Genomic DNA, 15,979 nt, shown 5'->3' with positions numbered 1-15,979 from the left:
GTGGTCATTCATGTCTAGCCCATACATCTGCTACTGCTGCTTCTAAATCACTCCAGTCGTGTCCGACTCTGTGCAACCCCATAGACAGCAGCCCACCAGGCTCCCCCGTCCCTGGGATTCTCCAGGCAAGAACACTGGAGTGGGTTGCCATTTCCTTCTCCAGTGCATGAAAGTGAAAAGTAAAAGTGAAGTCGCTTAGTCGTGTCCGACTCCTAGCGACCCCATGGACTGCAGCCCACCAGGCTCCTCCGTCCATGGGACTCTCCAGGCAAGAGCAGTGGAGTGGGGTGCCATCGCCCATACATCTGGTCCACTGTAAAGTGGCCAAGGGGCGTGAAAAAGGGTGGCAACTTAATCTGAGGATCAAGAGAAGCCATAAAGATTTTAAGTTAAACATTTTGACCTTTAAACTGGTTAGAAATGACATATTTTAAGAATGGGAGCCAACCAAAAATGTACAGATTAATACTGGTAAGGTTATAAACTGTTGTTAAGTCCCACCTTTGGGAGGACTTGTTACTCTTTCTCAGTGTCTATGCTGAGAACTTTGTAGTTTCCTTCTCTTTAATAAATCCTATTTGCTTGCTACAATGAGTGTTTGTGTGTTTGTGAAGTTCACTCTTTGGTTCTGCGAACAAGAACTCAGATTCCTGTTTCAGCATCATGAGGAATGTCAAAGGCTGAAACTTTTAATGTCTGGGCCACTTGTCTGATAAGCTCTATCCTATCAGCTCAAGTCATGAAATGGAGCAGAATAAATTGACACTCAGTCCTAATCCATTTCTACCTTATTAACTTTTTGAAATGTGACTTTTGGTTGCTGTTTTGTAATTTCTACCTAGTCACATGGTACAGAGTGTCATGAGCAGCCTTGCCAGGCAGAACAAACTCCCTCTGGTGTGAAGGTTGGGTCTTCTTCAGGACAGACCTCTAGTGACAGGTTTGGGGAATTCTGAATAAAGATAAAACAAGGCCTGTGGTTGCCTCTCTCAGGTACCCAGATACTACACATGCTTCAGGTATGTGTGAGTGCCTGCTTTTCTTGTCAGGACCAGAACCTGAGAGTTTCCCAACAGCTTCCATATCGGCTTTACTCTTGGCACAATTTAATTGGAGATAAAGATGACTCCTAGTTGTAGATTTCTTGATACCTTATCTTGTTTAATATTCACCAAAAGCCTGAAATAAGTATTATCTCCTTTATCCACATGAAAGTACAGAGGTTAAAGTAACTTCCAAGGTCATAGGATAGGAAGGATTTAAACATAATCGTTTAAGCTTCAGCTATACCACTCACCTCCCAGTAGGTGTCTCATTTATTAAAAAGTGAGCTTGCAATGTTACATGAAAATAATTTTAATTAGTATACTGTTGAGCCTGTTCTAGTCCTTTGACCATTCTCCGATCACTCATTTAATAGCTTTTGTTAATAAAGGAAATAAAGTGTTAATACTTTCAAAACAACTATTTTCTGGTAGCTGAGAAAATTTGTACCATGTAACATTGTACCATGTAATATTGAAACATTTTCTAGTGATACCATACATGTAGAAAGCACTTTAAACATTTCGTGACTTGCACCTTTTTTGAGCTGTGATGAAGAAATTTTATATAAGTGAGGATGTGTTATCCTTCAAAGCGTGCACTGTTGGAGGTCAAATATTTATTTCAACTTACGTCACCATTGATCCCTCACTTTGGGAATTATTTTCAGACCGAGTTAACAAGCTGTGAAAGAATCTGTCTCGTTTTAAAAATAATTTCATCTACTACTGAGACTACAAATACATGTGTAACATTCACTAAAGATCTGTTGCCCAGCTCATTTATATTCAAGATCATATGCTTTAGAGATGATGTGGGAAATTGAGATCTGTTGATTAAGATTTCTCCATTTACTACATATGGCATGCCTAATTAAAAATTGGAAATATTTTTATCCACTAAAGCCCACCCACTTTCTTCCATTTTGCTTGACATTGTCAAGAGTGTTTCACCTTCAGACATGTCTAAATACAGTTTAGTTGGACCCAGTATGGAATATATAATCTGCACTACTGTTTAGAAGCAGTACTCCAGATCCTACTTTTGAATTTTTATAAATATTAATAGTTCAATTTCATATTTGTTAAATGGCACACATGTGGCTTTTCTCAAAATTTCAGTTCTTGAAGTATTGAGAGAAATTAGATTTTTTCCCCCTTCTCTATAAAGATGGAGGTGGTCATGTCCAACTCTTTTGCAACCCCATGGACTGTAGCCCTCCAGGCTCCTCTGTCCATGGGATTTCCTAGGCAAGAATACTGGAGTGGATTGCCATTTCCTTCTCCAGGGGATCTTCCTGACCCAGGGATTGAACCCAGGTCACCTGTGACTGAGCCACAGGGAGCCTCCCCCGACTAAAGATGAGATGAGGATAATTGTCTAAGGCACTACCCAGAAAGGGGCCCTGTGATGCTCAGTGTGGGCTTTGAATCAGAAGTCTTTAAGCTCTGACTCTACCACTGTTTGTTACCAGTCTTAACAGAAAATACCTGGCCTTTCTGTGACTCAATTTCATCGTTGCTTTCTTGGTCTCTGTGTTGCTGTTAGAACTCTATCGGTGTATTGCTTTGCTGGGTAATCTCTTTTTCCTTTTCTGGTAACTTAGAAGTTTTTGTTTTTGTTCCATTTGATAGATATTGTTTAACCTGCTCAGGAGTTCTGGTGCTTATTCAATCTGAGATTTCATGTATTTTACTAATTCAGAAAGCTTCACAGTCATTACCTCTTTGAATATTGCTCTCCTTCATTCTCATTTTTTAAAACCTCCTAATAGACATTTGTTGAATGCTCTCCTTCTGTTCTCCATCTTTTAACATCTCTTAGAGTTGTATCATTTTATCACTTACACATCTTGGGTTATTTCCTCAGCTCTTTTTTAATTGATTATACATTGACTGGATTGAGTTAGTTGTTTTTTACCTCAACTAGATTTTAAATATCAGTGAAAAGCATATGCATTTCTAGAAGTCCTATTTCTAGATTTCTTGTATTTCTTGTGATTCCTTGTGTTTGTTTCCATTCTTTTATCTCTTCAGGCATTCTAAGCTTATTCCAATTATTTGTCATTCTCAGAGGCTATTCATTTTGCTTATTCTGTCCACTGCTTATTTTCTAGCATATGTCATCATTTTTGACTGGGACCCTCATGTATGTCATTTCTTCCCCCTGTAGGCATTTCCCATGGCACTGATTCAGAGCAGGTTTTCATTTTCTCATACTGTTTGTCTCTGTGGTACCAGCTTGAATTTTCATCACTTATGGGCATTATAAGTTGGACTCAAACCTCCAGATAATATAGGCTTGAGGTTTTGATTAAGGTAATTTTTAAAAAAACGTATCCAAAATCCAAGATAGTGAAAATATTATTGCTATCTCCCTGTGACAGTAGGCAGATTTTTATCTGTTCCCCATTTCCTAAGGCTATAGCACTTTGAGGGTCCTGGCTTTATCCAAGGATTTACATTTCAATTTCTGATCTCATGCAGGTCCGATCACCTGCGTGGACATTAGGACCTGAGCCCCTGGCAATTAGAGGAGACCTCCCTGGTTCTGTCTCCTCCTGCATAGTAGTCCTGTTGAGCCCTGGCGATCGCAGTGTCAGTGTGTGTGTATTTCCCACTATTTTATTTTATGCTCAAGGCTTTTTCTTATTTTTCCTAACAACCTCAATAATGTATTTAAAAATGCTTTTTCTTTCTCCAGAATTTCTAAGCATTTGCAGTGGGAGTAGTTATTTTTTAGTTCGGTCTATCATATTCATAAAATCATATAGTGTTATCTTGAAGATTAAATGAAATTTTGCATGTATGGAATTTGGTACCTGATGGTAAGTTTGATATTTTCAGTATTAGCCATTATGACAGGACAATTTGCATAGAGTCTAAATGAACTTCAGATTACTGCGAAGAGGACGAGTTACTTGAGCACATATTTTTGGTTATTTCTACACACAGTCTCTTGATGAGCATATGTCAAGTTCCTAACACTGTTCCTGGAAGATCTCCACTTCCTTAGCACAGCCTCCCAGCAGAAGATAGCTATCTCCAGTGGCTTGCTTTTGTCAGCCTTCTCTTAACCATTTCACCATCATCTTAACCATTTCATCATCTTTTCACAATAGCTTTATGGAGGAAACAATTTAATTCTTTGCCTGTGATGGTTAGCGTTAGTCACTCAGTCGTGTCCAACTCTTGCGACCCCAGTAGTGCCCGAGGCTCCTCTGTCCATGGGGATTCTCCAGGCAAGGATACCAGAGTGAGAAGCCATTGCCTTCCCAACCCGGTATTGAACCCAGACCTCCTCCTGCATTGAAGGCAGGTTCTTACCATCAGAGCCACCATGGAAGCCCCCCTACAATGATACATAATGCCAAGTATATCTTTCATTAAGATACAAGTGAAATTAACATGATTTTCAAAAGTGACAGATTTTTTTTTTCACAATAAAATGAAACCTGAGATCATTGGAGGGCAATGAACAAAGATAAGATTTAATGTTAGCCCTTTTTGACTATGCCTGTCCATTTACCACAATTAATGTCACAGGTTATTGATGCTGAATATTACAGTGTTTTGAAAATAATTAACTTTTTAAAGTCAGGGGATATTAAGAAATGTATTCTAGATTCTTTAGCACAAAGCATCCTTCCTGCTTTTAGGAATTTTTCAGATTTTTGCAAAAATATGTATTACTACACTCCAGTATTCTTGCCTGGAGAATCCCATGGACAAAAGAGCCTGGTGGGCTACAGTCCATGGGGTCGCAAAGAGTCGGACACAACTGAGCGACTAACACACACACACACACACATACCCATGAAGGCTTCCCTGGTGGCTCAGACGGTAAAGCGTCTGTCTACATTTCGGGAGACCCAGGTTCAAGCCCTGGGTTGGGAAGATCCCCTGGAGAAGGAAATGGCAATCCACTCCAGGACTAATGCCTGGAGAATCCCATGGACAGAGGAGCCTGGTAGGCTACAGTCCATGGGGTCACAAAGAGTAGGACATGACTGAGCAACTTCACTTTCACTTTCTATACCCATGAAAGTAGTGTTTTTAACAAAATAGAATTATTATAATCAACCAAAAATTGAACTAGCCTATAAGCAAAAACTGAGAATAGTTAATGTTTAGTCTTTTCATAGAATATTTCATTGTCCTTAATTATGCAAACAAAATAATGTAGAATCACCAAGCTATATTCAGAGTAAAATGATTCACTGCAAATGGTTTATTAACAACAAAGAATAAAAATAGACCAGGTATTCTATTAAAAACTCTAGACAAACTAGAAATTAAGCTAAGGAAAATAAGAGATAGAATCAAATATAGGATAAAAGCATAAAAATAAAGCCACGAGTAGGCTTTTTGGAAAGACCAGTAAATATCTCAAGTCCTGGCAATGCAAATAATGGAGAGACCACCCATACAGAGTGTTTGAATGAAGGGATAGAACAGAAATATTAAAGCAATTAAACATAGAAGTGATAAAATAAAAAATGCGAAGTGAAATTTTGAAAATACCAGCTACTAAAAACCTTAAGTAGCAAATATAAGTAATGATCACTCTAGATTTTAAGGATTCACTATTAGGTTTCAGCCTGGAGTACCTCACATGTGAGTTCTTTCAGATCATTCTTAAGCTATTTCTCAATAAAGAAAAAAATCTCCATAAAAAAAAAAAAAAAACTATTCCAGATTTCTGTTAGAAATCTTCGAGTTAAGGCATGTATATTCTCATCATTTTCTTAATAACTGACAGAAATGGTAGGAAGAACATAAGTCATCCTCTACATCATCACAATAAAAGAAGGGATAATGTCTACAACAACCTCAAATTATAAAGCACTGGCCAGATTTTGCTGAGAGCTGAGAGGTACTCTTGACCTGCAAAATAAGGAATGGAACTCTTATGGGAGATGTGGACTGTCCCTGTAGAGACTTGGTTCAAAACCACAAAAATGCAAGGAAGTACAGCTGAACAATATACCTTATTATGGCATTTCCAGGCATTTCTACTTTCTCTGAACAGCCCTCCTAGTTGAAGTAGGTACCTGGGGTAGGGTAGAGGAACCCAAGAAAAGGAAAGTTGCAGTTACAGATTGCATCAGAGAGGTTACAGGGCCATATAATAGTTAATAATGTTAACCTTTATACAACAATTAGTATGTGAGAGATGCTACTCGAGACTAAATGTTATCTTGCTAAATTTTCATAACCTATCAAAGAGTTATTACTATCCCCATTTTACAGATGAAAAAAAAAAGATACAGAAGTAAAAATACTAGTTACCGAACCTTGAGCTAGTAAGTAGCATGCCTGCTAAGTTCCTTCAGTTGTGTTTGACTCTCTGTGACCCTATGAACTGTAGCCCGCGAGGGTCCACCATCCATGGGATTCTCCAGGCAAGAACACTGGGTGGGTTGCCATGCCCTTCTCCAGGGAATCTGCCTGATCCAGGAATTGAAACTGTGTTTCCTCTGTCTCCTGCATTGACAGGCATTTTTTTTTTTTTTTAAATCACTAGCACCACCTGGGAAGTTCCAGAGTCTGTATTTTTCATTATAACCCTCTGTGACTTGCCTTCTCCTTCCTTCCATTTCTATTATACTTTTCCCTAGGTCAATAAGATAGTGAGAAGGTAAAGGAGATCAAAGGGGAAACTGCAGATTGCCAGGTCACATCGTATTCTTCCATAGAATGTTCTTCATCTGAAATCTAGCAGATAAATTATACAAAATTGGGTAAAAGTATTAAAAGGAAATCAATGATATATGTTGTAAAATGAATTGCCTGAAGAAAGATAGGAAGGGTTCACTTTAGTAATTCTCGCTTTTTTGTTATCCAATAAAGTATAGATAATGTCATTCTAAAAATAAGAAAAGCTCAGATGATTATATGATAACAGGATAATCTGAAAAGCCAGTTGGAAAAGCTCAGAAGGAATAGAAAAGAAACCTTACACATTACAGAATGAAAGTAACAAAAGGTAGAGAAATAACAAACTCAAGCAAAGATAGAATGGATGGCTTGGAAGATCATCTGAAATGGAGCAATAAGAATAAAGGTTTATTAAAGATTTGTTGTTATTGTTCGGTTGCTCAGTTGTGTCTGACTCTTTGTGACCCCATGGACTGCAGCACACCAGGCTTCCCTGTCCTTCACTATCTCCTGGGGCTTGCTCAAACTCATGTCCATTGAGTTGGTGATGTCATCCAAATTTCTCACCCTCTGTGTTCCCCTTCTCCTCCTGCCATCAATCTTTCCCAGCATCAGGGTCTTTTCCAATGAGTCAGTTCTTTGCATCAGATGGCCAAAGTATTGGAGCTTCAGCTTCAGCATCATTGTTTCCAATGAATATTCAGCATTTATTTTTTTTTAGGATTGACTGGTTTGATTTCCTTGCAGTCCATGGGACTCTCAAGAGTCTTCTCCAACACAACAGTTCAAGAGCATCAGCTCTTCAGTGCTCAGCTTTCTTTAGGGCTTCCCTTATAGTTCAGCTGGTAAAGAATCTGCCTTCAATGCAGGAGACCCTGGTTCAATTCCTGGGTGAGGAAGATCCCCAGGGGAAAGGATAGGCTACCCACTCCAGTATTCTTGGTCTTCCCTGTGGCTCAGATGGTAAAGATACTGCCTGCAATGTGGGAGACCTGGGGTCAATCCCTGGGTTGGGAAGATCCCCTGCGAAGGGAAAGGCTACTTACTCCAGTATTGTGGCCTAGAGAATAGTCCATGGGGTCACAAAGACTTGGACAGGACCGAGCAACTTTCACGTTCAGTCTTCTTTATGGTCCAACTCACATCCATACATGACTGCTGGAAAAACCACAGCTTTGACTGCATGGACCTTTGTCAGCAAAGTGATGTCTCTGCTTTTTAATATGCTGTCTAGGTTTCTCATAGCTTTTCTTCCAAGAAGCAAGTGTCTAATTTCATGGTTGCAGTCAACATCTGCAGTGATTTTGGAGCCCTCCCAAAATAAAGTCTCTCACTGTTTCCATTGTTTCCCCATCTATTTGCCATGAAGTGATGGGACCAGATGCCAAGATTTTCATTTTTTGAAAGTTGAGTTTCAAGCCAGTTTTTTCACTCTCTTCTTTCACCTTCATCAAGAGGCTCTTTAGTTCCTCTTTGCTTTCTGCCATAAGGGTGGTGTCATCTGCATATCTGAGGTTATTGGTGTTTCTCTGGGCAATCTTGATTCTAGCTAGTGATTCATCCAGCCTGGCATTTCTCATGATGTACTCTGATATAAGTTAAATAAGCAGGGTGACAGTGTGCAGCCTTGACATACTCCTTTCCCAATTTGGAACCAGTCTATTGTTCCATGTCAGGTTCTAATGTTTGCTTCTTGACCTGCATACAAATTTCTCAGGAGGCAGGTCAGGTGGTCTGGTATTCCCATCTCTTTAAGAATTTTCCACAGCTGGTTGTGATCCACACAGTCAAAGGCTTTAGCATAGTCAACGAAGCAGAAGGAGATGTTTTTCTGTAATTCTCTTGCTTTTTCTATGATCAAACAGATGCTAGCAATTAGATATCTGGTTCCCCTGCCTTTTCTAAATCAACCTTGAAGATCTGGAAGTTTTTGGTTCACTTACTCTGGAAACTTAGCTTGGAGAATTTTGAGCATTACTTTGCTAGCATGTGAAATGAGTGAAATTGTGTGTTAGTTTGAACATTGTTAGGCATTTCCCTTCTTTGGGATTGGAATGAAATCTGACCTTTTCCAGTCCTGTGATCACTGCTGAGTCTTCCAGATTTGTGGCATATTGAGTACGGAACTTTCACAGCATCATATTTTAGGATCTGAAATAGCTCAGCTGAAGTTCCATCACCTCCACTAGCTTTGTTTGTAGTGATACTTCCTAAGGCCCACTTCGCACTCCAAGATGTCTGGCTCTAAGTGATGATCACACCATCATGGATATCTGGGTCATTAAGATATATTATTTTTTTTGTATAGTTCTTCTGTGTACTCTTACCACTTCTTCTTAATCTCTTCTGTTTCTGTAGGTCCATACTGTTTCTGTCTCTTCTTGGGCCCATCTTTGCATGAATGTTCCCTTGAAGTGAAATGAAGTGAAAGTCGTTCAGTCATGTCCAACTCTGTGACCCCATGGATTATTCTGTCCATGGAATTCTTCAGTCCAGATAACTAGAGTGGGTATCATTCCCTTCTCCAGGGGATCATCCCAACCCAGGGATCGAACCCAGGTCTCCCACATTGCAGGTGTATTCTTTACCAGCTGAGCCACAAGGGAAGCCTGAAACGTTCCCATATGCTACTGCTAAGTCACTTCAGTCGTGTCCGACTCTGTGTGATCCCAGAGATGGTGGCCCACCAGGCTCCCCCATCCCTGGGATTCTCCAGGCAAGAACACTGGAGTGGGTTGCCATTTCCTTCCTCTAATTTTCTTGAAGAGATCTCTAGTCTTTCCCATTGTGTTGTTTTTCTCTATTTCTTTGCATTGATCACTTAGAAAGGTTTTCGTATTTCTCCTTGCTATTCTTTGGAACTCTGCATTTAGATGCGTTTAGGTGGGTGTACCTTTCCTTTTCTTCATTGCTTTTGTTTCTCTTCTATTCTCAGCTTTTGTAAGGACTCCTCAGACAACCATTTTGCCTTTTGCATTTCTTTTTCTTGGTGCTGATTTTGGTCACTGCCTCCTGTATGATGTTACAAGCTTCCATCCATAGTTCTTCAGGCACTCTGTCTGTCAGATCTAATCCCTTGAATTTGCCACTTCCACTGTATAATCATAAGGGAGTTGATTTAGATTACGCCTGAATGGTCTAGTGGTTTTCCCTACTTCAGTTTAAGTCTGGATTTTGCGATAGGAGTTCACGATCTGAGCCACAGTCAGCTCCTGGTCTTATTTTTGCTGACAATATATAGCTTGTCCATCTTAGGCTCAAAGAAAATAATCAATCAAATTTTGGTATTGACTATCTGATGATGTCCATGTGTAGAGTCTTCTCTTGTGTTGTTGGAAGAGGGTATTTGCTATGACCAGTGCGTTCTCTTGGCAAAACTCTGTTATCCTTTGCCCTGCTTCACTTTGTACCCCAAGGCCAAACTTCCCTGTTACTCCAGGTATCTCTTAACTTCCTACTTTTGCATTCCAGTCCCCTATGATGAAAAGGACATTTTTTTTGGGTGTTAGTTCTGGAGGGTCTTATAGGTCTTCATAGAAGCATTCAACTTCAGCTTCTTTGACATTAGTGTTTGGGGCATAGATTTGGATTACTGTGATATTGAATGGTTTGCCTTGGAAACAGGGGTCATTCTATCATTTATTATAGACACAAAAGGTAAATAAGGGAGGTCTAAAATATGCACAACTGGTATTTTTGAAAATGAGGACATAACAGATTGAACAGACTCAAATATTAGGTGTCAAGGAGGATGAATTTCAAGAATGCAGTGAGATTCAATACTAGAAAAAGTAGTTAATTACTTTTCACATTATCAATAAAAAATATATTGATAAATGCTAAAAAGGCATTTGAAATTTGAAACACATCCTGATTTAAAAAAGATAAATTTAGTGAAATAAGATTAGATGAAATTGATATATAAAAAATAATCTCAAGCTATCAGGCATGTTTAGTTGTTGAAAGACTAGATTTCGTCTCATTAAAACCACTATAAGAGCAAAGCTTCTGTTCAGTTCAGTTCAGTTGCTCAGTCATGACTGACTCTTTGTGACCCCATGGACTGCAGCACATTAGTCTTCCCTGTCCATCACCAACTCTGGAAGCTTGCTCAAACTCATGTCCATTGAGTTGGTGATGTCATCCAGCCATCTCATCCTCTGTCATCCCCTTCAGTCTGTCCCAGCATCAGGGTCTTTCCTAATGAGTCAGCTCTTTGCGTCAGGTAGCCAAAGAATTGGAATTTCAGCTTCAGCATCACTCCTTCCAATGAATATTCAGGACTTATCTCCTTTATGATTGACTGGTTGGATCTCCTTGCAGTCCAAGGGACTCTCAAGAGTCTTATCCGGCACCACGGTTCAAAAGCATCAATTCTTTGGCATTCGGCTTTCTTTATGGTCCAGCTCTCACATCCATGCATGACTGCTAGAATGTGGTTCACTGGAGAAGGCAATGGCAAACCACTTCAGTATTCTTGCCTTGAGAACCCCATGAACTGTATGAAAAAGTGAAAAAAAGCTTCTGGTATTAATTACTATTTACCTTTATTCTTTAATATTAGCCAATTCAATTAGATGAGAAAAATGATTATATTAAAAACATAAATGATAAAGAAGTAATGTTGACTCACATTTTAAATGGTTATAATGAATAAGCATATCAATAAAAATATGTAAAGTCTAGAAATAGAAGAAAATATAGTAATTCTGTGAAAATACTTAGCCTTGATAGTAATCAAAGGCATGCAATTTAAGACAATAAAGGCTTTTTCCTATTAAATTACAAAACTAAGCTTAATAGAAATATTCAAAATTGCCACTTGTGAAACAAACATTCTTAGGTACTTTCAGTAAGACTACGTGTTTGTACAGCCTTTCAGAAGTCTTGGAAATAGTATTAAAAATGTTACTACAGTTTGATGCAAGCATTTCACCTCTAGATGTTTCTCCTGAGGAAATAATTGGGTAAGTGTCCAATATAAGCAAGAATGTGCCTTAAACATTTTGTTTTTTTAATAACAGGAAATTACAGATACCTGGTTTGGTTATGATCTATTGTTAAGAAACTGGTCAGAAGGTTTTGTTTAATTTTACTATTAAAAAAAGATTGAGAGGAGTGGGAGGGAAAGCGGATCCCCGAGCCCTGCACGAGCAGATAGCGTGGGTGTGGCCCTTATCCACCTCCCCTGTCCCCCAGGAACGCCAGTGGGGTGATGCGCTGAGACCTCATTTTTCTCGTTCCCCTCGTGGTGCCTCTTCACCCACAGGTTTCTTCATGGGCTGGACTGTAGTTGTGATGGTCAGAAGGTCAGCGGCTTGGCTGCCAGTTACTACCTGATCCGGGCCCCCTGTCCCCGCCAGGTGGTCTGGGTGGAGGGCAGCGAGCACCTGGGAGGCTGGATCCACTCAGTATGAGGGCCAGATGGTGTTATTTTTGAACTTGGACCTCAAGGAATTTGGCCGGGGGGCAGCCCTGGGAGTCTGGACCCTGCTCCTGGTTTCTGAGCTTGGCTTGAACTCAGAAGTGTTGCCTGTCCTGGGAGGCCATCCAGGTGCCCAGAGCAGGTTCCTGTATGTAGGTGGTGCTCTACCTGCCTTGCCCTCTGGCATCAGGGGGCTCCTCCGCCCTTCACCTCCCTTCTCCAAACTTCTGTTCTGGGCTGGACTGAGGGATTTGACCACCCCTAGTGGCAAAGACCCTGATGAGACTGTACACAGTCTTGCCCAGCGTGCCTTGCTTCTAAGGTGACATCTTTTGCAGCGGAGTGTTTGAGCTCACAGCATTAGCTCAGCATCAGGTCCTGTTTCCCAGTCTCTTCCAAGCTGAGCAAACCCATCGTTCCATATTACAGGGGCCGCTGCTGGGGGCAGGGTGGGGCCCACAGCTGGGTTCAGCACTTACTCGCCAAGCTCAGGCTGAGTGCATCATGATGCCAGTAGTCACTCCATGGAGGGCTGGAGACAATGCCCCAGGCCCTCAACACCCACCTGACTAGTAGGGGTGTCAGTGTTCTCCAAGGCCAGCCTGTCTGTGGGCTCAGTCTCCAGGCAGAAGGTGCTGGAAGGTGTCTCTAGGGGACAGCAGCCTGGAGGCGGACCACATTATTAGTGCCATTCCAGCTTCAGTGCTCAGCAAGCTGCTCTCTGCTGAGGCTGCATCTCTGGCCTGTGCCCTGAGTACCATCACTGCTGTGTCTGTGGCTGTGGCAAATCTGCAGTACCAAGGAGCTCGTCTACCTGTCCAGGGATTTGGACATTTGGTGCCATCCTCAGAAGACCCAGTCATCCTGGAAATTGTGTATGACTCCATTGCTTTCCCTGAGCAGGATGGAAGCCCCCCGGCCTCAGAGTGACTGTGATGTTGGGAGGTTCCCGGTTACAGACACTAGAAGCCAGGGGCTGTCTTATCTCAGGAACTGTTCCAACAGGAGGCAGAGAAAGCTACTGCGACTCAAGTAGGACTGAATGAGCTACCAAGTCACTGCTTGGTCCATCTACACCAGAACTCTATCCCCCAGTATACATTAGGTCACTGGCAAAAATTGGAGTCAGCTACCCAATTCCTGGCTGCTCAGAAGCTGCCTTTGACTCTGGCCGGAGCCTCCTATGAGGGCCTTGCTGTCAATGATTGTATGGAGAGTAGGCTTCAGGCAGCAGCCTGTGTCTTGGGCACAGAACCTAACAGTTGGTCCTCAGCTCCCACTTCTTGCCCCTGGTGGCAGGGATTCTCTCACCTATGAAAATAAAAGTTGCTAAAGCTTGAAAAAAAGAAAGCTTGGAAGTACTGCTGCTGCTGCTGCTGCTGCTAAGTCGCTTCAGTCGTGTCCGACTCTGTGCGACCCCATAGACAGCAGCCCACCAGGCTCCCCCATCCCTGGGATTCTCCAGGCAAGGATACTGGAGTGGGTTGCCATTTCCTTGGAAGTACACAGAACAAAAATTGTGTATATCTAGGTGGCAGGATGAGTTTAATTTACATTTTATGATTTCTTCAATCATCTATTTGTATAAAAGTTTGTAAAAACTTTTAAATATATCATGTTACATAGAGAAAACAATATATATACATATATGTATTTATTATTTGATTCCAGATGCCAATAAAAATGCTTAGGAAAAAACCCTGAAATTTAAAATGTTAATGGTAGCTGCCTCTGGGAAATGAAATTATGAATGATCATTATTCTTCATATGCATCTTCCTGTGCTTTTCCAAACTTTTTTCTTTTCTGTAATTAAAAAAAAAAGCAAATTCCAAAAGCAGAGTAAGAAACATGAAGGAAAGTAACCTTTACCCTATTCATTAAATTAAAATTTGCTCTTTTTTTTGTTAGTTCCTTAATCCTTGATTTTAAGTGTGATCCCAGTAGGGGGCTCATTTGAATTGTTTCACTTTCACATCCGTATTTTATATTTCCTCCAGGAGACTTATTTTGAGGAAATATACAAATTAAGACTATATTTTAAGAAATGAAAGTAAAAAAACCACCTCACAGTCCCATGCTTCTGATCATTTCAATTTTCAGTTCTCTTGGACAAGACACAGGACTGTCTCTCTTCATGGTTTTCATTTCATCAATTTGAAGTTGAAGTAATGAAATGGGAATAAAAAGATTATCTATACTGAAATAAAGCTTAATGGAGCTCCATGTTCCTCCTCCTGTATTTTCTCCTTAAATTGTAATGTTATCATTTATCTTAGTTTGATTAAGAAAAGAAACCTTCTTGCCCCACCCTCCTGCTGCCTATTATAACCCTCCATTTCATACAGCTCCTCAGAGCACTCTTCTAGTTGCTGGATGGCTTCTCCTTTTTTCTCCCTTTCTTTTCTTACACTATTCCTTTGCAATAACCCTGCCCTATTAGGGAGAGATGATGTTCAAGAGGTAGCCAAAGCCAGGTCAGTGCTGATGCTCAGTCATGTACAACTCTTTGTGACCCCATGGACTATAACCCAACAGGTTCCTCTGTCCATGGAATTTTCCAGGCAAAAATACTGGAGTAGGTTGCCATTCCCTTCTCCAGGGGATCTTCCCAATCCAGGGACTGCATCTCTTGTGACTCCTGCTTGGCAGGCAGATTCTTTACCACTGAACCACCTGGGAAACCCTGATAAAAAATGAAATTTATTTAAAATTCAAGTAATAGAAAAATATGGGATAAATAAAATATCATTTAAAATCCCAACACAGAAGTGTATTTTTTTCTGTTTGATTTTTTACAATTTATTTATTTTTAATTGAAGGATAATTGCTTTACAGTATTGTGTTGGTTTCTACCAAACATGAACATGAATCGGCCGTATGTTTACCCATGTGCCCTCCCACTTGAAGATCCCTCCCACCTCCTCCCCATCCCACCCCTGTAGATTGTTACCTGGGTTGAGTTCCCTGAGTCATACAGCAAATTCCCATTGGCTATCTAGTTTACATACAGTAAAGTATGTTTTGTTTCCATGTTACTCTCTCTATATATCCCACCTTCTCCTTCCTCTCCAACAAGCCATGTCCATAAGTCTGTTCTCTGTGTTTGCAACACAGAATTATATTCAGTGATATCCACACATTGTTAGTATCTCTTGTCTGGATGTACTCAGATTGAGGAGCATGACTAGATCAATAGCAAGAAGCAATTTAAGAAAAAAAGCATCAATCTATACTCAAAAAAAAAAAAAAATACTGAATTTACCTTGAACTAAACCAAAAGAAGAAAATTAAATGGAAATAATTTCTAAGTGAAAAATTAGCATTTCATCCGCAAAAGACATTAGAGGTGTTAAAATGTTAGTCACTTAGTTGGTGTCTGACTCTTTGCGACCCCATGAACCATAGCCTGCCAGCCACCTCTGTCCATAGAGAATACTGGAGTGGGTAGCCATTCCTTGCACCAGGGGTTCTTGCCAACCCAGGGATTGAACCTGCATTGCAGGCATATTCTTTACCATCTGAGACACCAGGGAAGCCCTAGGTATTAAAAGACAACACTAAGGTTAAAGAAAAACAGCTTAAGAGAAACTTTATAACGTCATACATATACAAATATGTTCCTATATGTATGCATGTATTGTGCTGTGCTTAGTCACTCAGTCGTGTCTGACTCTTTGTGACCCCATGTTCTGTAGCCCGCCAGGCTCCTCTGTCCATGAGGATTCCCAGGCAAGAATTCTGGGGTTAGTTGTCATTTACTTACTTGGTGGCTTACATTTACTTGCACATGAAATCCTAAGGAAAATAAAAGTAATAAATCTCCCACTCCTCTTACTCCCTTTCATGGT

At 40.5% G+C, this 15,979-nt stretch overlaps 1 pseudogene; it reads left to right on the top strand.

Moving 5' to 3' along the window:
• Positions 1 to 11,733: 11,733 nt before the first annotated feature.
• Positions 11,734 to 13,661, top strand: LOC133239657 (protoporphyrinogen oxidase-like; annotated as a pseudogene).
• The last annotated feature ends 2,318 nt before the right edge of the window (positions 13,662 to 15,979 follow it).

This window comes from Bos javanicus, chromosome 26 (assembly GCF_032452875.1).
Source record: "Bos javanicus breed banteng chromosome 26, ARS-OSU_banteng_1.0, whole genome shotgun sequence".
NCBI classification, from domain to species: domain Eukaryota; kingdom Metazoa; phylum Chordata; class Mammalia; order Artiodactyla; family Bovidae; genus Bos; species Bos javanicus.
This window is presented reverse-complemented; position numbering and strand designations above follow the sequence as displayed.